This window comes from Mustela nivalis (genome assembly GCF_964662115.1).
Source record: "Mustela nivalis genome assembly, chromosome: 3".
Lineage (NCBI taxonomy): Eukaryota > Metazoa > Chordata > Mammalia > Carnivora > Mustelidae > Mustela > Mustela nivalis.
In genome coordinates, this window is record NC_139022.1 from 12,295,588 (window position 1) to 12,320,767 (window position 25,180).

A 25,180-nucleotide genomic window follows, 5' to 3' on the forward strand; every position below is an offset into this window, starting at 1 on the left:
ATAAAAAAAAGGGTCTGATTCTTTCTATTCTAATGTCTGTAAGACATTACTGTGAACAAGAGCAGGGGATAATTCCTCCTCCAAACCCATCTACGAATTAAAGGGTTCTATTCAGGATCATGACAAGCTGAGGAATCCCTCAAGAGAACTTCCAGAGTCATTTCAACCTGTAAGGCTGGCTAAAATGTTCCTCACCATCCGCCACACCAGAGCTAGGACTGATGAGTGTCTCCACCATGCAGGTCCCTAAGGATGACATGATCGCTGGGAAACCAGGCACGAGGCAAGCAAAAATCAGCACCTGCTCTTCTGCAAAGTTTGTCTGAAGTGCTTGAAGCCACAGAAGAAACAGATTGACTCCTTCAGATCTTACCTAAAAACAAAATTAAAGGTGACAAAATTAAACACATGTTTATGCAGAGATGCACTGCAATGCAGATTCAGTTCTGAGAAAGAAAAACTAGAAGTTAAAGGTACCGTTAAACTCCTGCACCAAGTTCTTAGTGACAAGAAATCAGGCGTGCTGCAAGAAGCCCAAGGGTGAAGAGTTGGGGTCTGGAGCCACAGTGCCTGGTTCCAATGCAGGCTCTGCTTTTTGCTTTTTGCTTGCTTAGCTGTGGCCAGTGGAGAACCACCAAACTTCTCCCTTTGCATCAGTCTCTACCTCTGAAAAATAAGGATGATAAAAGAATTTACCACAAAGTGTTTGCACAGGGATAAGTGACTTACAACAGTGCCTGTATCATCAAATGTCATTTAATCACAAAAATAATGCAAAGACAATCATCCTCCAAATTTACAGTGTGCTTTGAATAGGGTTTTTTCTATAATATGCTTATGTATCATGGAAAGTTCTTGAAAAATCTCCGAGCTAAATAAGACCTTAAAGACCTGGCTCAGTTATTTGACCTTGAAGCCCATTCATCAGGCATTTCTACACCAGCCCTCCTTTTTTTTTTTTTTTTTTTTTTTTTGCCTGTGCAGGTAGCTACCTTGAGGGCTGCTGCCAAATCATCACTTCCACAAAGAACCATTCAGAAATTTCTGGAACTCATATCATTGCTGGACTTCTGGCATAAGTCCATTGTTCCTGGTAAATGCTTCCAGTAGTAGGAAATGGAACATGCTCAATGAGGGCAGGGGATTGTGTTTGACTTGCCCACTGCCATATCTCCAGCACCTACAAAGGTGCCTGAAACACATAGCTGGCATCCAGTAAACGTGTGCAATAAATGAGTGAACTAGACAAAAATAGATATGCACTGGTAGACGTGGCCTGTGTAGTACAGCTTCAAAAGCAGGAGAGTATTGAGAGTCCTACATGGTAGGTTGCATGGCACTGAGTTAAAGAAAATGGGTCCTACAATCAGACCAAAGGTTAAACCTCAAAAGTTGTGCGATCTTGGACAAGTCACCTACAAGAACAAAGACCCCTGTCTTCTATTGATAACAGCTGGGAAGAGAGAATCCATTTCAGAACGAAAGGGGACACAGGACGGCTGTGTACGACACTTATATTGTGGTCAAGATGGCAGTGTAAATTCACTTCATGGGGTCCCACACCATCATCCCTCACTACCATTTGAAATACATGGTAATAAGAGATGAAATATATATATATATTTTTTTCAGTGTAACAGTATTCGTTGTTTTTGCACCACACCCAGTGCTCCATGCAATCCGTGCCCTCTCTAATACCCACCACCTGGTTCCCCCAACCTCCCACCCCCTACCCCTTCAAAACCCTCAGATTATTTTTCAGAGTCCATAGTCTGTCATGGTTCACCTCCCCTTCCAGTTTCCCTCAACTCCCTTCTCTCCATCTCCCCTTGTCCACCATGCTATTTGTAATGCTCCACAAATAAGTGAAACCATATGATAATTGACTCTCTCTGCTTGACTTTTTTCACTCAGCATAATCTCTTCCTGGAAGAGATTATATATATATTTTTAAAAGATTTATTTACTTACTTATTTATTTGACAGAGAGAGATCAAAAGTAGGCAGAGAGGCAGAGAGAGAGAGGAGGAGGAAGAGGGCTCCCTGCTGATGCAGGACTCAATCCCAGGACCCTGAGATCATAACCTGAGCTGAAGAAACAGGCTTAACCCACCCACTTAGCCACCCAGGTGCCCTCGATTAAACACATATATTTTTTAAAGATTTTATTTATTTATTTGGCAGACAGAGATCACAAATAGGCAGAGAGGCAGGCAGAGAGAGAGGAAGGGAAGCAGGTTCCCTGCTGAACAGAGAGCCTGATGTGGGGCTCAATCCCAGGACACTGGGATCATGCCTTCAAGCCGAGCCGAAGGCAGAGGCTTTAACCCACTGAGCCACCCAGGCACCCCTAGATTAAATATACTTTTTTTTAAGAGAAGAGAAAAGTTAGCAAGTGAACCTCGGTAAAAAACAAAACAAAACAAACAAAACCCAAAACTGACAAACATCTCCATGAAGCAGCAACCGCAGAAATTCTCAGTGATGCACAGATGTGTAGCGACAGGAAAAGATGTCTGGAGGCTGACTTCAAGGAGGACAAGTCGCTCCCACTGGAGATAAAGACAGACAGAAAGGCCTGCTCGCTTGCTGCCTGAAGCCACAACTTCAACTGGGCTGCGGACTTGATTGCACACCACTTGCTTCACCAGAACACTGTGAGGTTTCCAGTAGCTCATTACATTTAAACACTACTGCCTCCTTTAACAAGGTTTCCCTTCCAGATTGCCCCTGACTTACAGGGATAGGCAGTAGGTGTCCCTCCACGTGCTCCTTCCAAATTCTCTCCTCTCTCTGCTTTCTTCTGATCCACTTTTTATTTATGGGCTAGCTTTACAGGATATCCCTTCTGTGATTAAACAGGTTTTAATAATTCTACCTTTTGTAAAGGAAGCCTTCCCCAATTATTTAGATGTTGATAAATATTTACCTCTGAATCTCCATAAATCATCACTTTATATGGCACCAACATGTAGAAAATAAGAATGAAGTTACCCAATTTTCAGAATAAACCATACAAATGACAACCTGCCATCTAAAGCCAGAGACAGAAAGAGAACATCTGCATAAACTAAAGTAATGCAGGTTCCTTATTCATTCATATTTATTATGCAAAATGGAAGTTTTAGGAAGATTAGAATAATGCATACTTGTTCTATTATATAGGCAACTAATCCTCTGTAGATGGTAATGTATCCATAACTCCATCATCAATCTAGAATTTCTGAACACGAGGAGAGTGTATTAAAATCTCCTCTGTGGGAGGCAGAGCATTACAGTGTCTGGCTCTGGCCTTCCTGCTTCAGGATGAGACTTGCAATTAGTGATGGCAAATGGAATTCACAAAACATTTCTGGGCTTTAGAAGACATCGGAAAACTAGCAAAGGACTTAGAAAATGGTAGGAAAGGAAGCAGGAAGAGGGAGGTGGCAGAAACAAGTGAGCCAAAACCTGATCTGTAAGCAACAAGCTCAAGAGAAACAAATCAGGGTACCAGAGAACAAATGCCATTTTCACTGCAGGATCTCTACAGGCCTGTGCCCTCCAGACCCCGTTCCCACCACACGGTAAGTTGGGGGAACTGAACCTGAAATTTCCTTAATAAACCAGGACCCTCAAATGGAACCAAAGTGATCCCAACCAAGAACACTCCCAGCCTCCTGGCAAAGGAAAGACAAACCCTCCAGGAAAAAACAGACAGACAAACAAACAAACAAACAAAAAAAAACCCACCAAAAAACAGAATTAAAAGAGATTACATCTATGTTCCAATAAATCTGGTCTCAAAATCCCTTCACAGAGCATGCAAGAAATGAGGCCACTGTGAGAGACAGAAGACTGAGGGAAAATGAAGACTTTAGACACTGGAATGATCAGATACAGAATAGAAAATATTACATGTTAATTGTTTACGAACACAAAAGAGGTTTAAAAATGAAGAAGGATCAAGAGCCTATCAAAAGCAACAGGCCAAGTGTGAACATGGAACTGAAGGAAGTTAAACAGGGACCAAAAATCACTGAGACGTAAAACACAACAGAAAACACACCAGAATAGTGGGGCAGTAGATGAGCCCCGAATGAAGGACTTCACAACACTGCACCAAGAAGTGAAGACATTCCCCAGAATGCAACACAAGGAGGCAAGAGAAGAGGATGAACGCCAGCTTGAGAGACACGAACAACAGACGGGAGGTTTAAATAAGAATCCTGGGAAGTACAGCAGAAGGACAGAATCAAAATTTCAGAAGAAAACAGCTGAGGATATTACAGAAATGATAAATCCAGAAATACAGGAAATGCACAGATACCAAGCAAGATGAGAAATCTTCAATTAAACATTTTGTGGTAAAGCTATAGAACACCAAAAACTAAGAAAAGGTTTTAAGGAAAAGGCATTTAAAGGAATGAACAGGGTGGAAACAGGGTTTAAAGCTGCTACAGTGGTAAGGAGATGCTAGTAAAATGGTACCTGTAAAGGGTGACAGGAGTATTTTTACTGCCACTACTGCTAATACTGTGTCTAATGCACATAACAACTGAAGACTGCGGAGGTTAAGCTGGAGCAGAAAAAAATTAAACGAATTATGACCCTCAAAAGAAGGATCATGTCGGGGCGCTTGGGTGGCTCAGTGGGTTAAGCCTCTGCCCTCAGCTCAGGTCATGATCCCAGGGTCCTGGGATCGAGCCCCGCATGGGGCTTTCTGCTCTGCAGGGAGCCTGCTTTCTCCTCTCTCTGCCTGCCTCTCTGCCTACTTGTGATCTCTGTCTGTCAAATAAATAAATAAAATATTTTTTTTTAAAAAAAGAAGGATCATGCCAATGAATTTCACAACTCTGGTGATCACTTTAAAAGCATCTCTTCTTTTTATCATAGCATTTGTATCGTGTCCAGGATGAGATATTACAGCACACATGATAGAATATTTTAAAGCAATAGTCCATTTTGCTCAAACTCCATGTTGAAAGCAAACGACTCTGTCAAACACTTTGAAGAAGGTAAAAGTATTGGAACCATGTTTTGTCAAGAAAGCCCAGGGAGAAAAGCAGGTAGTAAAACCAAGTAGCAGTATCGAGGAAGGGCAGCCTCAGGAAGAAAATGAACACCGTTTTCTTCTGCTTTGTTCTCTTTTTTGTTTTCTTGTTGTTGGTATCTATTTTTTTGTCTTTCCCAGAAATCACTTCATATATATACATTTATCTGTTCAACTTCAGTGAAAGTTGGGAGGAAAAGGTGCCAGAAGTTTTGAATGGTTGTCTTCAGCTGAGTGCTTATTTTCTTCCTTCAGTTTCTCTTGGGTTTCCCACTATTCTTCAATAAACATGTGTTGCTTTCTGGCAGGGTAAAGCCAAATGCATTTTTAAAAGAAGTAATGGCAGGTCATCCGTCCATCCAGATCAGGAGAGAGCCCATACCAGAAAAGGCAGAGAGGGTAGTAGACTCCCCTCTGTGAGTTCCTGCCCTCTTGGTCTTTCCTCAGCCCTTGCTCTCTGCTATGTCTCTCCAGTCACACCCCAAACCCAGAGAAACAAAAGGACTCTTCAAAACTTAAACCCTGTGAGAAGGGCCACGCGGAGGCAAGGAGAGCCCTGTAAGACTCTGGGCCATGTGGTCTGTATCTGAGACTGCACATCTCCTTGAGCCACGTTCCATTCCCTCCATGCCTAATGTTGGCCTTGTGTTCTACAGAAGCAGTCAGGGCATCCATACACTCCTCTCTGTGTGCTTTTCTGTATACCTGATCCCATCTCAACCCACAACATCCAGCAGCATGCACCATCTGTCATCCTCCTTCAGTCAACCTGCAAATAGGTAAACACAGCCTGCAAAACCCACCCTTGTCCAAGCTATGTCTGGAGTTATGATCGTCTGTGTCTTTACCATCAAACTTTCTAAAAGGCTATTCTTGGATGTGACCTCCATGGTATCACGCCCAGTCACTCTATCTCTATGTCTGGCTTAGGACTCCACTACTCACCTCCCATTTTCTTTCAGTACTCAGTGACAACCTCCTCGATCTACCGCCACCCCCTAATCAAGCTGCTTTGCAACTTTTCACATCATCGCACATTGCTGACATTTCATTCCTTGAAATCTCTCTTCTCTAGACATCTGTGCAAAAATGCCTTCCTGGCATCAAAGCCACGTCCCTCGCCTTCCATCCACTACTCCTTTATTCTTCCCCTTTATCTGCCCAAGAAAAGAAGGAATTACCCTAAATCCTTAACTGTCACTCTCTCTACAAGGAATATATCCCTTGGCAACAGCATGATTGCATCTCTCTTCCCCCAAGCACCCATTCCTACATTTTGACTGTCCAACCAGAACCTACACCTGCACGTCCAACAGACACCTCAACTCAGATTGCCTAAAGCTGCACTCCTCCTCTTACCTCCTGCACCTGGCTCCCTTCCTGAGTTGCCACGACTGTTGTGGCAGTTGACACATCAGACTCAACATTCTGAAAGCACAGAGGCACCCCTAAGCCTACTGCAGCATTTTTTTTTCCATAGCCGAGATTTGGAAGCAGCCCAAGTGTCCAGCAACAGAAGACAAAGTGGTACATACACACAATGGTATATTACTCAGCCATCAAAAAGGATGAGATCCTGATATTTACAACAGTATGGATGTACCTAGAGGGTATTGTGCTAAGCAAAATAAGTCAGACAGAGAAAAACAAATACTGTATCTCCAGGGATGAATCCTTAAAAAATGCCCTACATATTCAAGTTTTAAGGCAGGACCAGAAGCAACAGTTTTAGCATATATCACCACGATATAAAATAAAATCTTTAAAAAAAAAAAAAGGAAATAATAGGACAACAGCAATTAGGGTAAAAAGACTTAACAAATGTCTTGCTCAACATCACCAGCACCACACCAGCTACACGTCTGACCCCCAGACCAGCATAGCAGGTGTGAGGACAGGTCCAAGCAGAGAAAGTGTTACTTGTCACATTTTTTGAAAAATGATAAGCAGAAGGGATGCCTGGGTGACTAGGCTGGTTGAGCGGCCAACTCTTGATCTCAGCTCGGATCTTGATCTCACGGTGGTGAGTTTGAGTTCCACACTGGGCTCTGCACTGGGTGTGGAGCCTGCTTTAAACTAAACTAAACTAAACTAAACTAAAATAACACCTCTGTCAAAAGTACGTGAATTCACAACTTACATGTAAGTCAAGTTCTACTTGTTCTAAGACAGCATGAAAACCAAGATGTCATTATCAAGACAGGAAGCAAGATAAATTGTGTATTCCATGTGCCGTGAGATGACTCTGACTGCATCCAAGTCAGCCATGGCCCTCCACACATCTGCAAGAGAGGGTATATTATCCACATTAGCACAGAGGAAACCAAGGCTCAGAGAGGTTAAAAAAAAAAAAAAAGAGTCCAAGATCATAGCATCATTTAGCAGCATAGCCAGAATGTATAGGAATTACCTCAAAACAGGCCACACTAGTGGAAGAATACCTTAGTGTGGAGTTATGAAAACCCAGGTAGAACGCTGCCTCAGAAAGGCAGATAATCAATAAAGGTAAAATAAAGAGGCGCCTGGGTGGCTCAGTCAGTTAAGCATTTGCATTGGGCTCAGGTCATAAATAATCCTGGGATCTTGCCCTATGTCAGACTTCCTGCTCAGCAGGGAGTCTGCTTCTCCCTCTGCCTCTGCTCCCCATTCATTCTCATAAACAAACAAATCAATAAAATCTTACCCAAAAAAAAGAAAAAAATAAAGATTATAAGCTTACAATAAAGATATGAATGATGAGTCAAAGCTTTCAGTGACACACCCACACCTGCCTACAGTTCTCTGGCTAAAACATGGGTGGAATTGATGGGGTTAGAAGAACAGGAGGCACATAGGCCCGGACAGCACAGCCCCAGCAGATGCAGAATCCTGGTGTAGGTTTAGCTAGCTTTATTGTCCTTTAAAATGTCAAAGCTAAAGAAATCTGGTAGGGATATTGAAGTCTGATCCTGGGGGATGCCTGGTTGGCTCAGTCTGTTAGGCAGCAGCCTAACATGACTCAGGTCATGATCACAGGGTCCTGGGATCAAGTCCGACATCAGACCCCTTACCCAACCAGAAGCCTGCCTCTCCCTCTGCCTGTTGCTCCCCCTGCTTGTGCTCTCTCACTGACAAATAAATAATCTTTAAAAAGAAAGAAGAAAGAAAAAAAAGAAAAGAAAAATAAAATCTGATCCACAGTATAGAACAACACAAAGGATGGTACTTTCTTGGGCTGATTTCTGTTTGTTTGATTTTAAGTAGGTTCCACAGCCAGCACGGACACTAGTGCAGGGTTTGAGCTCAGGACCCTAAGACCATGAACTGAGCCAAAGGCAGACAATCGATTAAGCCACCCAGGCACCCCACTTTCTTGGGTTCTAATGGGACTTTTCCTAGGTTCTAATCCTAGATGTACTGGCTGCCAGGGGGAATGAAGTCCAGCACCACAAGAAAAGCATCCCAAGGCAGCAGTCCTCTGCAGAAGATTTGCTGGTGGCTGCCATCATCAAAGAGTCAGTGGGTGAAGTTGTTGAAGCACAGTGGGAACAATGATAGCCACTGCCTTTTGGGTGTCACTGAATCATCCTACTCATCTTCAGGAAGCCTGGCCCTTCTCCAGTCAACGCAGCAAAAGCAAACTTGTTAGAAGAACAGGGGAGGGGGTCATCTCCCTCCCTCCCAGAAACTGAAGCAACCAGCCAAACAGTGCAGCACTGGAGTAAAAATAAAAATATGAAGGAATGTGGCTGCACCTGGGTAGCTCAGTCTGTTAAGCATCTGCCTTTGGGTCAGGTCCTGATCTCAGAGACCTGGGATCTGAGACCCACATCAGGCTCCATGCTCAGTGAGGAGTCTCCATTTCCTTCTCCCTCTGCCCCTGCTCCTAGCTCATTCTCTCTCTCTCTCAAATAAATAAAATCTTTAAAATAAGAAATTTAAAAATGAAGGAATGAATCAAAATGCAGAATTCAGAAACAGAACTACAGATATAAAAACTACATATAAAAACCTGAAATATGACCCGGTGAGTGAGGAAGGATTATTAAATCATGATACTGTATGAATTGATTGCCAATTTTTTCTTAGAACATAGAGCACACTGCACTACACGAAAACGAAAACACAAAATTAGGATTGAATACAAAAACAAAATTATCAGTGTTATTCCATCAAGTGTTTCTCTAACCTACTGATCAAAACCTCAGTTCATCCTCCAAAAGAATCTGGGCACCACCTCAGCACACATGAACACATTTTCAGGCCACAGTTCACACTGCTCCAGTCCCCACTCTAAGTCCTGAGCCATGGGATCCTCCAGGCAAAGCCACCACCAACTAGGCCCCTGCCCTAGAAATCCCCAAACCACTTCACAACAGGGAGACTCAGGGAGATTCAAATGGGCAGAAACGTGGGACTTTGACTTTTTTTTTTTTAATTAAAAGAAAAATACAGCAAGAAACATTTCTAGCACAAAGTGAAGAGCTAATCTTTCACAATGTCGAGAGTATTAGAATTATCAATACACCATCAGTAGTTTGATAGGTCAAACAGGCCAAAAGCTGGAAACACAAGAGGAAATGCTCACAGCAAACAGACCTGAAAGCCAGGGCCTGGACCGGCTGACATGGCTCTGCCGCTTACCACAGCGAGAAAGTGTAACTTTCCTGGGCCTCAACTTCCCTCCTGGCCAGCAGGAAAGTGGCAACACCACAAAATTCATATCTGGTCGGGGATTACGTGAAAGGAGAATGCTCAGTGAGAGCCCCGCCACACCGCCCGTCCAGCCACAGTCTGTGCCCAGTGAATGGGAATTTCCTCTACTGCAGCCACACGAAGAGCTGAAGGATCTGCACAGGATGCCTGTTTATTTGCCAGTCACAAAACCACGTTCTGCCATAAACAGAGAGGGCAAGAGACCCCAAGAGATGGGAATATCCCTCACCCTTGCCTGGACCAGGCTTTCAAGACAAGTTGGAAAGCCCACAGCAGCTCTGCCACTGACTCTGAATGAGCCTTTGGAAGACAACACCATCCCAAACAACAGTTTAATTTACTTCTCTTTAAAAAGCAGTGAGACAAGGTCTTGGCCACATCTTCATAAATTAACAGCTTAGGAGGCTAAACCCCAATGATTTAGTTATGTCCCCAGCAGGCACACCTCCACTCGTGGGCAGCTTCAGGGAGAAAGGGTGCCTCCCCATCCATGAGGACACCCTCTGACATTCATCTGAAGATGCTTCCTACCCATGGGCATTTACTCCCTGGAACCCCCCCATCTAAGTTCCTCTCTGGATGCTGCACGAGGCAACTTCCTCACACCCCCATCACCACTGGTGACACCGCAGCTACCCCCGAGCCTTCAAGCAGGGTGCACCTGTCTTTGCTGCCAAGCGTCCCATCAGCCCAGCCCCATCACTGATTTCTGTACCCATAATTAATTAACTTATGCATGTATGTATTTATTTATTTTTACAGCTTCATTTATTTTAGGGAGAGTTAGACAGAGAGATACAGAGAGAGCACACACACACAAATACAGGGAGATAGAACCTCCAGCAGATTCTACACTGAGAGCAGAGCACACCTCAGGGCTCAATCCCACCACCCTGAGATCATGACCTTAGCTGAAACCAAGAGTTGGATGCTTCAACGACTGAGCCACCAGGCACCCCTCTGTACCCTTAATCTTAAGAAAAGACAGACACCGCTTCTTTCTGTCAGCCACGGCCTCATAAGCCATCTGTCACACAGCCAAAGTTTCCAGAGGGTAGGGCCAGGTCTGCAACACCAGTGATGCCATAGTATCTCCATAAAACTACAATCTAGTGAGTACAGGCTCTGCTCTAAGCTCCTAATATGGCCTTCTATTTTGTACCCCTCACAGACCTACATGCTAGGTATTATCCACAGTGCACAGAGGAGGACACTGAGGTCCATGGCTTACCCAAGCGATCTACTTTTATGTGGCAGCAGCAGGGGCCTGAACCCAAGTCTGTGACTCCAAGGCCCCTCCGTCAACTCTGTTACTCATGCAGCCCCAACATAGTCATCAAATACCTCCCTAAACCCTCATCCCTCCTGTGAAAAAGCATGGTCTTCTGCCATTTCCCAGATGGGAAGAAAGCCGGTGTGAGCCAGATATAGTGACCTGCCCATGATGGTACAGGCGATGTCCCCTCTGTTCTCCCCCCAACACCCATGTCATTCTGCATGAGGCCCCATGGGGTCCTTCATGCTTCCAGTGGAAAACTCTGGTGAGACCACCAGTCTCCTGGCAGGCCTTCAACTTGACCCTGGAGGACAGGACCAGTTAGGAGAAACCGGCTAGTTAAGCCTCTGAAATGGGGTCCTACCACCCAGGAAAACCCCCTTATCTCCAGGGCATCACCCGTGTGAATTAGCTGGATTTGTAGAGGGCTCCACAAGCACCAGCCTTGCTGAGTCACTTTCTCTAAGGTGGTGGCTGAGACAAAAACGACCCAGGAAAGAAAGGCATAGGCTGTTGTGGAACTCCAGTGCCTTGGCATCAACAATTAATGTGAGCAGCTGCCTCTGCTCACCAGATTTGCATTTTATGTGGGGCACACTGTTCAAAGTTTACACCCCCCATCTCTGTAACCTTCACGACAGCCCCTGGAGCTCCCTGCACCATCATTACCACCTCACAGACAAGGAGACAAGGCATGAGGGGTGTGTAGAATGATGCAGCTCTGTGCTGGGGCCAACCGGGGGAGGACTCCCACAGGCTTGCTCTTCCCACTGCTGCAGAAGCAGCTGAAAACAACGAGTTTTTCAGTTTGCATTATGTAGAGTGGAAAAGTCAACCATAAAGGTCATTCAATTTTTAAATGGGTTATTCCTCAGGATAAAAACAGTTCCAAAAAATAATTTCCGAGAAGCTCAACATATTCCTCCTTCCAGGTGCCTGGAATGTGATGGAATGTTGTTAAAATAAGTTCTGGCCCATCCGTATGCCAGACAGAAACTGGAAGTAAGCTGTTGCAGGTCCCCAAAGGCTCCGTCACAACCCTAAGGAGAAGACATATAACTTTCACTGTCCCAAAGTGGTTATGTTTAAAAAAAAAAAAAAAGGCACAAGTGGAACATTTTAAATTACAGACTTTCAATGCAGGGGCAGTGGGGGCGGGGGGGGTGTCCCCCAACTACCCCCAAATGTTTTAGCTATATATAGTGACTTACCAAAGTGACTCATCACAAGTACCTACAAGGCGACTGACAGGCAACTGACCGATGAGGAAAGTATTCGGACTGCTTAACAAAACCAACACAACTTAGAATTTTCATTATTAAGAAGAGAAAACCATTTATTAAACACTCGCCAGGCACCAAACCCGCTAGGCACTGTCACACGCTCTACTCATCACAAGGCTGCCAAACTCAGTGCAGAAACTGAGGCTGAGTAAGTCACCTAAGATCATGCAGCACCAGAAACTGGATTCCAACCAGTTCTGACATCAAAGCCCACCCCACCTTGCTGCAATGCTTCAGAACCTAAGCTTTGTGATGATCAATAAACTACATGCTTAACAATGTTTACACATCTCTGTTAGAATTCAGGGAAAGGTTTTTAAAAATGACATACACAAGGGGAAAAAATAATACAGTTTCTGGAGGCAGGCTGCCCAGGGTTCAAATCTTGGCTCCTCCACTTGCAAGCTGTGTGACCTTGGACTCCTTTAGCTCCCCTGTGCCCATATTTCCATGCATTAAAATGGTAGCCATAACAGACCCTATCTCCTAAGGCAAATAAAGCATTTTGGTGTTGTTGTTCTTGTTTTAAGATTTTATTATTTATTTGACAGAGAGAGAGAGACAGGGTGAGAGGGAACACACACAGGGGGAGTGTGAAAGGGAGAAGCAGGCTTCCCACTGAGCAGGAAGCCTGGTGAGGATTAGATCCCTGCACCCTGGGAGCATAACCTCAGCTGAACAACTGAGCCACCCAGGTGCCCACAAATAAAACATTGAGAATCATTCCTGGCATGAGTTAAACCTCAGAAGGTGTGGGCTGGTGTTACTTCTTGCTGGCCACTAGATAGAGTCAGCAGCCTCAGGCCCACTGTTTTAGCAACTCATTTGCATAAACAAAGCCCAGGCTCAGCCACTTTGTGCTTACCCTATGATTTCTTCCTGTCACTAACATCTCCCCTCACTCCTGCTCTGTGGCACTAAGCTCTGGGCCTCAACTTCCGATCTGTCAAATGAGGTGAGGAGCCCAGCTGATCTATCTGAGGTCCTTCCAGCTGGGCAACCTAGGGTTCTTGGTAACTCAGGGCCCAGAAATTTCAGAACCATCCTAACACAAACATTACCAGATGACACTCACTCAATTTCCTCAAATCTTCTCTTCCGTGTTATGTATAAATGCTTATTTTCATGGCAAATCTTCTCCAAGATCACAGAGCTCCACGAGCACCCAGAATAGGCTGGGCAGGCATCCCCAGTGCTGAGGCTGGGGACATGATGGTCAGAAGCTCTGACCTCCAGGGGAGATGGATTCCAAATCAAGCTGCTCTGATAAGCAGGTCTTCCCTGTTAGAGAGGATTTCAACAGAGCACAGTTAAGAGGAAGTGCAGGTAAGAAACTCAGAACTTGGCCCACCGGACAGAGGGCAGTAGGACAGTGGGCCGGAGGGGTGACAGAGGGATTGAGAGGAATGGCACGATCAACAGAGGCCAGCCAAGGCAGCACTGATGCTCAATGTGAGAGGGTGGGCTGGGGATACACTGTGAAAATGGCTTCAAAGGTAGGAAGCAAGCCCAGCTCAGCACAAAGCAAAGTCCTGAGCAGGGACCTTCTGGGACCAGGTTGGACACTAAGGTGAGCTGAAAATGGCTGTGGCACCCAGTGCAGTCTGAATCTCACCCATGCCTCTCACAGGCTGGGTGACCCCGGACCAGTTATGCTATGTCCTTTAATGTTTCCTAAAGGGTATATTCACTCCATAACCCTGAGCCATGTTCTCATTTCGGTGAGTGTGGGAGGCCGCAATAAGGCTTGAGACGAGAACCAAACCAGACCCTGACTTGTGCCTCCTTTAAAGTCCAAATAACCTAACAAAATGTTTAGGACGGGAAAAGTTCAGTAGCACTGGGCAAGAGTCTGTGCTATGTGTTGTGCGCTCGCCTACGTGACTTCCCACACGCTTACTAAACAAATGAGAACAATTCGGTTGGGCTAAAAAGTTCGTTGCTGGTCCTTGCTGCCTTAGTACAACCCATAATTTACTTTCAGGTTTGCTGTATTTGTACTGGCATCAGCCATTTGGCGTCATGAGGAACCATAGTTGCTTAACTAAACACAGATGTAATGTCACTATATATATGGCCTTAAGGCTTTGAATAAACTTAGCACTGTTGGACATCCTCCTCAGTGCTCCTCCTGTCCCCCATCTCTTTGCTTCTCGAGTTCTTTTCTTCATCCTCTTACCCTCATGTTCCTGGTTGATTTGTTGTGCCGGCCACGACCGGTGAGGATCTGATGGTGCCCACTATCTACAGAGATCCAATATATACAACTAGGACAGCCTGGAGGGGGGTGGGCAACCCAGGCTGGACAGGGAGTTAAGAAGGAGTCAGGAAGGGCGCCTGGGTGGCTCAGTGGGTTAAGCCGCTGCCTTCGGCTCAGGTCATGATCTCAGGGTCCTGGGATCGAGTCCCGCATCAGGCTCTCTGCTCACTCTCTGCTTCCTCCTCTCTCTCTCTCCGCCTGCCTCTCTGCCTACTTGTGATCTCTCTCTGTCAAATAAATAAAATAAAATAAAAAATCTTAAAAAAAAAAAAAGGAGTCAGGAAGAAGTCATTCCCACACTTGAGGCATGGGTTGGTACTGACCAGAGACACTGGGCAAGAGACAGTGTCCTAGGACTTCTGTAAGACTAGCCGGGTCTAGGCAAAGCGCCTAACAGTGTGTAGATGTAACCCATCTGTAAAAGGTGGACGGGGAGTGGTGGTTGCAGCTGGTTGAGCATCTGACTCTTTGTTTTGGCACAGGTCCATTCACCTGGCCAATTCACCTGTGCCTGCATGTGTTCTGTGGTGTGCTCTTTATCTCTCTCTCTCAAATAAATAAATCAAAAAAAAAAAAAAAAAGGAAGTCAGGAAGGATCAGGAGACCTGCTGTTAAGGTCCCAAAGACTCCACCCTCCTCAACTAGCCTCTGGAAATAAAGTAAGTGGATGCCCAGGAGCCTCCTGGACACAAAACTTTCCAAAGCAAAGCTTTCAATTTCATACTGGAGAAAAGGTTGCTGTGCAAATTCAAGACAAAAAAAGCCGGAAAGGAGGGTCCCTGAGGATACCTGAGTCCTTGGCCCAAAGACAGCTGGCTTGAGAATATGGGGTTTCGGTGCTCTAGGCACAGCAGTTCCTAGAGGAAACAGGGTAGGGAGCTCCAAGGTGGAGGGGAGTCCCGGGAGTCTGGGATCACAGATGCCAGTGGCCCCCAAGTGGAAGAGTTTCAGTAACTCCAGAGGTGAGAGGGGCCAGGGGTCAGGCCTGGAGGTGGACAAGGACCTGTGGGGTAGGGGGCCGGAGATGGAAGTGATCCCAGGGCGGTTGCAGGCCCAAAGTAGAGGTGTGGGGGTGGGGGTGGGAGAAAGGGGTCCATGGGCCAGAAAAAAATGGTATCCTGGGGCTCCTGGGTAAAAGGCACTTGAAGTGGAGGGGGCCCAGTGCGGCCCAGGCTGCGCGGGCAGAGCCAGCGCCTCTCAGGCTGGGGAGCCCGGCGATTCTGAGGGACAAAATTTTCCATCAAGTTCTGGAAAAGAAGCCTGTCAGCACAGGCGTCTCTCCGGGGTCCAGACGAGCCCAGTGGTGCTGGGCCCCTTGATGTCAGTAGGGCCCCACGGGTTCCCTGGATACCGAGAAGTGGAGCGAGGGCTGTGGGGCAAGGGCTATGGGGCGTAGGAGCACCAGGCTGCCAGGAACCTGTCCGCCAGGCCCCCCTCCTGCTCCCTTGGACCAAGCAGCAGGTGGCAGCAGGCAGCAGGGCCCCAGTCTCCCTCTCTGCCTAGCGTCCCTACCCCTCCCCAGCCCCTCAGTACCTGAGTCAGCAGGGCACCGATGCACTCCCCAGCACCTTACCCAGCCAGCCCAGAACCCCTGCCTTCCCGGGAGGCGCTACTTGCGCAGTGAGTTTGGTGGGACCACAGAAGGCGGTGGGCGGGGCAGGCAGGTGCGGGCGAGCTGTGGCGGGTGGGGGGCGGCAAACAGCAGTGCAGGCCTCTCTGCAGGCCTGCGCGCCCTTGCCCAGCCTCCTGTTCTGTCCTGTCCGGTGAGGGGGCTGGCTGCGCCCCCTGCTGGTTCCCGCTGCTCTTCTGCTGACTCCAGGACCCCAGTCCCCGCCCAGTCCCGGCCTCCCTGCAGCTCCCTGCCTCTGCTTGAGCTCCAGGCTAGGCCCGCTGCTGCTCCTGGGCGGCCGAACTGCGGCCCCGGTGCGGTGTGGCTGGCCCTTTTCTCTCCCCAGGGCACAGTGGAGCCGCGAGGGAAGGCCTGGGGGGATCTTCCGTCTGCTCAGTGCCAGTGGACACTCTCCAGGGGCCTCTCTACCTGGTGGACTCCACCCATGGCCATCTTGGTACCCCTGGAATCCCCTTCAGAGACCAGGTGAAGCCCTCCTTGGGGAATCCAGGCTCCTGGGACCAAGGCGAGTTGATCTTGTGTACTGCAGTGTTTGTTCCCTGGCCTGGCATGGATTGACAGTTGCTGAATTGATCTATTCTGGGGTCATCAAGGGCAGAGCAAAGAGTTCAGGGCTGGTATCCCCAGGCCTGGGGTCCACACAGGCTTGGAGCCCTCTTGGCTGTCCCTGACAGAATGACCAAAGAGGAACCCTCAGAAACATGGATCTGCCTTGAACTGGCAGAGCATTCAGGGACAGGAAGGGGAATGTCTCCTTTGCAGAGTATCTGGAAGCCTGAAGTGGAAGATGGATTTGTCTGAGCCATGGTCATTAGTGTTGGGCCAAGGAACCCCTGGCTTGCTTCTCCTACCTGCATCCTAGGTCTAAAAGGGTGTCTGGGTGGCTCCCTCAGTGCAGCATCTGTCCAGGGTCCTGGGATCCAGCCCTGCATCTGGCTCCCTGCTCAGTGCAGATCCTGCTTCTCTTTCATCTTCTCCCTCTATTTGTGCTGTCAAATAAAATTAAAAAAAAAAAAGTTAAGAGGGGGGACAAAATGGCGCGGAAGTAGGAGGTGTCTTTTCAACTTGTACCCCAAAATGAGCTGATTACCTACCAATCACCCATGAACTCCAATCACCCATGAAATCAGCCTGAGATCAGAATTATACACATGTGGATCTCTACAGGGGGAGAAGAAGCCAGTGGGCAGGTAAAGCGGAGTGGGAACTGTGAACTGATATCAGAAGATAAACAAAAGGGGGAGGGAGCTACCAGAGGCAACCAGTTGGAAAGTAATACCCCAATACAAGCGAGAGTGCCCTGCGTCTGGGGACCAGCATTAACTCGGAGACTGGTTGAAAGCACTCCAAAAGAGCAAAGCATCTCTGGGGAAATTGTGGGAATCGGGGCAGCTAGGGACAGGGGCTTAAGTCCCTGGTCCCAGGACAGCCTCCCTTGGCACTGAGTCAGAGAGAGTGGGGCAGAGAAACCAGCTCTTGGTCCCTAAGCTGCCAGCGCAAGGAGAATGCATGGGGTCCGTTTCCTGTGAGGGGATGGGAGCCACACCAGGCGGCAGAATGCAAGAGTCCTGCTCTAGAGCCTGAGATACTCCCCTGAGAGAGGTATAAAGGCCCAGCCGGTGCCCTTTGATACACGCCCTTGTTTCAGAGCCTGCACCAAACTCTCGCCCCAGAGAGGTGCGCGAAGGCCCAGCCTGGTGCTCTCGGACCTGGGCCCCATTCTCAGAGCCTGAGACCCGCGCGCGAACCTCTGCCTTCCCTGAAATTGGTGCATGTAAGGTGGGCGCTCTTAGACCCAGAAAGACCGGGCACTCCCAGCCCGGGCCAGTGGGAAAATCTCAGTGTGCGATTGCTGCTTGGAACCTCTCTAGCGGTCTAGAGGTGCCCAAAGCTGCTGCTGCCGTGCTTTTGGGTACAAGCAAAAGATCCTCCATGCCCAGGGACAGCGACTTGGAACCTGCTCTGCCAGCGGCCAAGGGGGAACTTATTTGGGCTCTGCAGCCAGACTGAGGCTTGTCTCTGAGAGGGAGATCAGGGTGCGGTTTGTTTTCCTCTAAAACTACAAAAACCATCAAAAGCGGTCAAAGTGAGAAAAAAAAAGTGAACAAACAAAAAACCGCCAGAGAACAAAACCCTGAAAAAAAAAAAAGTTTCCTCAGAGCCCACCCCCTTGAGGGGGGCGGTAGGACTTAAGTCAGGGAACATCATTGACTGAAAACCCACATGGCAGGCCCCTTCCCCAGAAAACAAACCAAGAAAGAAAAAAAAAAAAAAAAGAGAGAGAGAGAGAGAGAGAGAAAGTACTACAAGAGAACTACCACTACTACATAGGAAACTTTTATCTTTCATTCATTCCCACTATTCTGGTTCTTTTTTTTTATATATATAGGTAATTTTTTTTAACCCCAGCAAGATGGTGGAAGGGGTACATGGCTGAGTGCCTCCTGGGTCTGACCCTGTGTGACGCCACCCGGTTCCTGCAGCTGCCCTCTGGAAGGTGTTGCTTTAGTGGCAGAGCCGGAGGGCACCAAGCATGTGTGTGTCTCCAAAGTCCTGGGCACCACATCACAATGCCTTCCTGAGAAGCAGAATCAAGGACAGTTGCTGATCTTCATTCCTTCCTACCAAAGGTATCTCATACACCATCTTTGGAAGTTGGAGCCAGGGGGCGCCTGGGTGGCTCAGTTGGTTAAGTGTCTTTCTTTAGCTCAGGTCATGATCCCAGGCTCCTGGGATGGAGTCCCACACATTTGCCTCCCTGCTCAGCTCCCCTGAGCCTGCTTCTCCTTCTCCCTCTGCCATTCCCTCAACTTGTGCTTTCTGGCTCTCTGTGTGTCAAATAAGTGAATAAAATCTTTTTAAAAAGTTTGGGCCAGGGGACGCCTGGGTGGCTCAGTGGGTTAAGCCGCTGCCTTCAGCTCAGGTCATGATCTCAGGGTCCTGGGATCGAGTCCCGCATCGGGCTCTCTGCTCGGCAGGGAGCCTGCTTCCCTCTCTCTCTCTCTCTTTGACTGCCTCTCCATCTACTTGTGATTTTTCTCTGTCAAATAAATAAATAAAATCTTTAAAAAAAAAAAAAAAGTTTGGGCCAGGGATGCCTGGGTGGCTCAGTTGGTTAAGCCGCTGCCTTCGGCTCGGGTCATGATTCCAAGGTCCTGGGATCGAGTTCCACATCGGGCTCCTTGCTCGGCGGAAAGCCTGCTTCTCTCGCTGCCTCTGCCTGCCTCTCTGCCTGCTTGTGTGTACTCTCTCTCTCTATCTCTGGCAAATAAATAAAATCTTAAAAAAAAAAAAAAGTGTGGGCCATACTCTTTAGCCATTCTACTTTCCCTGGGGTAATTTGCCACCTCCCTGAATTTACCTGCATCTTTCCCAAAATCTACTTATCTTCCTGCCTTCGTGACCATAATGAGTCTATAAATTTTCAATAGACAGTGTGAACTTACACTTGCTAATATTTGCATAACATGCACCTCTTTCGATCTCAAAGAAAAGCTTCACACCACAATGGTCTCTAATCTCCAGTTAGTTTCTGTTCTGGGATCCCACTGGAATTCTATGCGCCTGTCCCCTAAGATCGCATAAATTGTGGTCCAGTTTCCCAGCCAGCCAAGGAAAGCACATGGGAAATCTTGCTGAAGTATGAGTAAGAGCCAACGAAAGGGAACATATTTATCTGCCTCGAATGCTGGGACCTGAGGAAAGCAAGTTTCATTACAGACAAATCAGGAAGGAGGTGCAGATTGCTTTTTATGTCACTCTGGAGTGGAGGTCTGCTCACTCACAGAAGCTCAAAATCTTCACAAAGGACAATGCCCCCCACCCCCAAAGTCAGCTGGGGATTCTCAGGAAAACTTTAATTGAAAGTATTACGGATTCTCCAACTTCCCAAAATGCAGGAGGAACATCTACAAGCAAGACTGTCACCACTTTTAGGCAATTACACTTATTTACCTTTTTTCTTTCTAGAAAATCATCCTCTCTCCCAATCCATGATCTTCTTTTTGTAACAGTTTCCTAAAGAAGGAAACAGGTGTCCTCCCATTCCAGTTCCATCCAAAATAATAAAATAAAAATCTTTAAAATTAAAAAAAAAAATTGTGATTTGTTGAGACAGAGCACATATGCAGAGGGACAAGCAGACTCTCCCACTGAGCAGGAAGCCCGATTTGGGGCTCGATCCCAGGACCCTGAGACCATGACCTGAACGAAGGCAGATGCTTAACCAACTGAGGCACCCAGGAAGCCCCAAAATAATTCAATTTTTAATCACTTTGCCATAGACACTTTTGGGTGACTTTGAAACACCAGAATCTCATTGACTTATCAGTGTCCTCTTCACCATCTCAGAAAAGGACTGGGTGCCTCTCAGAGGCCTCTCTCCCCTCCTGACCCAGGTCCCAGCCAAAGGTCCTTCACATTAGAGTATAAGGAACTGAGCGGGATGGGGTGTGGAAGCACCCTGGGGTGGGGTGGGGGGCTCTGGGGCCCTCCCACTCCCAACTTCAAAGACAGCGCCTGCTTTCCCCTGCCTCATATAGGTACCCTGGGTTTGCCCTCTTTAAGGTTCCTGGTTGCTGCAAAGGTCTGAAAATCTCCTAAGTAGCACAAAAGCCATCATGTGCATTTTGGCCACACGGGACAGAGGGAGTTTAAAGGAAGAAAGATAAAGCTCCCCAGAATGAGCCAGCAGCTCTGGGCTTCCCCGCACATCTTTCCTGACCTTCAGAACCCTGGGAAGGAGCCCCTTGGTGCAAAGTCACAGGGGGAGCCCACGCACAGACCAGGCCTACTGCCCCAGGTCCTCTCCAGCCATAAACTGACCCCCTAGCCCCTTCCAAACCGTCTACAGCCTCAAACCACTGACGTGCGGTTCAGCACCCATCTCCAGAGCGCAGGATGCACGTGGCTTCCCAGCACCCTTCCGTGGCCGCTCCCAAAATCACCATGGGAATGTCGCAGCAAGGAGACAGGGAATCGATTTTTATCCTCTGGGTTGTCTTCCCTTGTAGCCCCTCAGGAGTCCCCACGCAGCAATGCCACGTGGGCCCAACTGCTCTGAATCCACTTCCCCGGAGGAATCCACTTTTCTTCAGCGTCTGTGTCTGCAAACCCGGATCCTCTAACACCCCCCACCAAACGTACCAAGAACCAACGGGGGAAGAAGTTCATTTCTGGCCGACAAGCCTTTAATCCCTGAGAGCTGTGGCTGATGCAGGAGCAGCTTTTCTCCAAATGGTGATTTCGATACGAGGTCGTTTTGCCTGCTGGCCCCCAACATCCCTGACATGTGGCTCCCAGGGGCCTCCCCGTGGCCAGGCCTGAGAGTGGAGACCACCCTTGGGCTCATTTTCCACCGCGCTGAATCCAGGCAGTGGCCCCATCTCACGACAAAGGGTCCTGAGTAACGAGGTGCCGCCACCAGGAAGAGAGGCAGCAGGTCAGACAGATCTGGAGAATGACACTGGCCTTCAAGGGCCCCTCACAAGGGATATACCATTAAGTAGCAGATCTGAACAGATATACTGTGTTCCACATTCACGCCATAAGGATGGGGTTTCCTCGAGCCCTAATCAAAGGAACTCTTTCACCTGAGATCACTTGACCAATCGGTGACTCAGTTTCCTTATACTAAAAATGAGGATAACAATACATCACAAGATTGTTTTGAGGAGCACACACGTTACAAAGTGTTTAGAGGCACCTGGGTGGCTCAGTGGGTAAGCATCTGACTTCAGCTTAGGTCATGATCTCATGGTCCTGGGAGAGGGACGTGTCAGGCTCCTTGCTCAGCGAGGAGTCTGCATGTCCCTCTCCCTCCCTCTTCACTTCCTGCCCTCTCTCTCTCTCTCTCAAATATATAAATAAAATCTTAAAAAAAAAACGAAGTTCTTAGAACACTATATGCACATAGTAAAGGACACACAAGCACTTGTTAAACAGATAAAAGGGTACAAGAGGCTGGCTTCCCTTCAGATTTCTAATAGGCTCCTGTCTGTGGGTCTCTAGCTCTTAGGAAGTGGGCAGGCCGCAGAAGCCCAAGATTGTAGAGTTCCTCCGAGGCCAAGTTCAGTTTTCTATGCAGGACAGAAAACCTGTAAAACACATCCCAGACTTGCTTCGCTGCCTTCCTAGTAGGGAATCCGTTCCCTCAAGAGTGGTCCAACCTCTCTTCCACTATTTGGGATGTAGAAAACGTTTAGACTTTTCTCCATTGGTGCTGATTCCATCCTCATTTTTAACAATCTAGCTGTGTGTTCATCTGGTCTTCTGTTAGTTCCTTTATTCAACAAACATAGAGGACTCACCGTGTCCTAACTGTGACCAAGACATCCAGCATCTCATCCCACAAAGGAAACATATTAGCAAATGTAGCAGCAAAGAGGGATGGGGTAAGGCAGTGACATCTGAATCAAGATCAAACTAACAAGCAGAGACTGCCATGAAGAACATTCCAGGTATGGGCCCCATAGGCATGAAGGCGGAAATGAATAGATTATGTGCAGACAGCAGGACAGGGGACTAAGGGGACACTGGAAAGGAAGGCTGCGGAGCAGCTGTCGGCATTGGAGGCCTTGCGAAGGACTCTGGAATTCCCTTTGGTTTCAGCCAGAAGCTACATGAAGGTTTAAGCGGGGAATCATCAGATTAGCCTATATTTGTAAAAGATCACTCCTCTTCCACAGAAGAAATGGGGATGGGGTGGGGGTGTCCACGAGCCTAGAAGCTGGAAATGGAAGCAGATGAAGTTTCCAATATCCTGGCCAAGGAGTGGGTCTGTGGCAGTGAGAGTGTCAAGATTTGCAGTTCTAAACTTTTTAGTAAAGTGGCTTATTAAACACACAGCTAACTATTGCCCGGGGTTCCTACTTTTGTAATAAGTTTTTTCTGAAACTCAAAAAGGGGAGAGGGGCTCTCTGCACAACGTGCCAGTCGGGGCAGAACATCATCGTCACATTACAGGGTGTTTTCAGAGCCTGTTATCCTTTTAGTATGACATCCCTCCCACCCCGAGACAACACCGTGATTCTTTCCGCCAACAGAAGTTGAGTTTTTCCCTTTCCCTCTTCCTTCTTTTGAGGGCAGAGCTCAGGGCTTCTCCAGAGATTCCATCCTAAGTTCATAGATCTCACCGAGCCGACCACATTCCCCTCCCTGTGGGCGCCAGGAAATGCCGGAAACATCTGTATCTGCACCTGAACATGGGACCTTGGATCCCAGCTACAGTTACTTGTGCTGTGGTAACAAGGACATCATGTCGCGTTTCAGGACATTTTCGTATATAAGGCCTCGGGTCGGGATGCTCAGGGTAGGAAAAGGGTGGGTTCGCCCCTGGGCAGAGTGGCATACCTTCTCTCTCCTCCTGGCCTTTGCCCGAGTTGGAGATGCCCTGTTCCTTCCTCTTCACCTGAGTAATCATTATCTCTGCTTCCAGAAGCAGCTCAGGGGGCCACCTCAATCCGAGGGGCCACCTCCTCCCCAACCCCGCTGGACCAGGTGACCCTCCCCAGAATTCCATATAAATCCCTGTTAACGTTGATCCCACTGCTTCCCAGAGGCTCTTTCTCCTTGTATTTACTTTGTCTCTCCTGCTGGACCCCAGGAGACAGGTCTCACTCATCATTATATCCCAGCAGGGTTCAGTATGTTGCTGAATTAACACATGGCATGTCCCGCACATCACTGGCAGCTGGATTAACTGGAACACAGTGTGGCAGCATGTACTGAAGCAGGGGTTCTCAGAGCACCAGGGGATTCAGTCTGTGAAGCATCTGCCTTCGGCTCAGGTCATGATCCTAAGGACCTGGGATCCAGGCCTGCACCGGGATCCCTACTCAACAGGGAGTTGGCTTCTCCCTCTCCCTATGCTTCTCCCCTCCCTCTCAAATAAATACATAAAATCTTTTCAAAAAATAAATTTAAAATAAATTTTAAAAAAATTAAGCAGTTGTTCTCAGCTGAAGGTGATTTGGCTCCCCAGGGGACATATGGCAATGCCTGGAGAAACGTTTGGTTGATGTAATTGGAGGAAAGGGCACCACTGGGCATTTAGTGGGGAGAGGCCAAATTGGAGGTGGCCAACATCTGGCCATGCACAAGACAGGCCTCAGCAAAACATCACCCAGTCCACGAGGTCGACAGGGGAGACCCGCATCTAATCTAGGACCTGGAAAACCTTTTCCTAGGTTTACATGATCAAGGGAAATGTATCTGTCCATCAAAACCACAAGAATGTCTAAAGCGGCTTATCCTCGGAAGCCCCAAACTGGATGCCATGTAAAAGACCATTAACAGGAGAACGGATAACCGACTACAGTACCTACGTGATGGAAGACAACAGACGATAACGAAATTTAAGATGCCACATACGCGACAACAAGAAGGAATCCACAGATGTCCTGAGGAACCGAACCACCAGAGCAAGGTAACAGGCAAACTTGATCGCTGGTGATGGAAGAGAAGCAGGGGGCAGGGAGTGACTGACTGGGAAGGAGCAGGAGCGAACCTCTGGTGTGCTCAGAATGTTCCTGATCCTCATCTGGGTAGAAGTTACACACAGCGTGCCGCATGCTAGGACTCATGTGCTGTGTGTGTGTATTACACCTCAGCAAGCTTTACCAAAGGCAACGGTCCTCTAAGAGCCCCGGCGGGCAGGAATCACACACTGGAGCAGGTCCTCCGAGCATGACTTTCTAAGGATTTCGGTGCACAGCCGGCAGGAGCATTGTAGATATGTTTATGGAGACCTATTTCACCACAGACATCAAGTGGGTCCTTGATTCAATTCTGCTTCGGTCATTTTCTGCTAAGGATTGTGCTACAGATGTGCACACAGACTTAGGTTTCAAGAATATTTATCACAGCAGAACAAATACAAGAGGGAGGCAGCAACAACATGGAACCAGAGGAAACTGTGTGATACCGCGGACTCATTAAATCGACATTTAAAAATGTAAATGGAAAACGACTACAATATATTAATTACAATTAAAGAGCAGGTCAC

At 47.6% G+C, this 25,180-nt stretch overlaps 1 long non-coding RNA gene across 1 annotated transcript in view; it reads right to left on the minus strand.

Annotated features, from left to right (window-relative positions):
- Positions 1–330: 330 nt before the first annotated feature.
- The window catches only part of LOC309860876, a 28,886-nt gene continuing 4,036 nt past the window's right edge, over positions 331–25,180 (minus strand). The window contains exons 2-4 of the long non-coding RNA XR_014309683.1: positions 7,173–7,314; positions 478–666; positions 331–373 (exon numbers count right to left, since the gene is read on the minus strand). This is a non-coding gene — a long non-coding RNA (uncharacterized lncRNA). The remainder of the gene's footprint in view (positions 374–477; positions 667–7,172; positions 7,315–25,180) is intronic.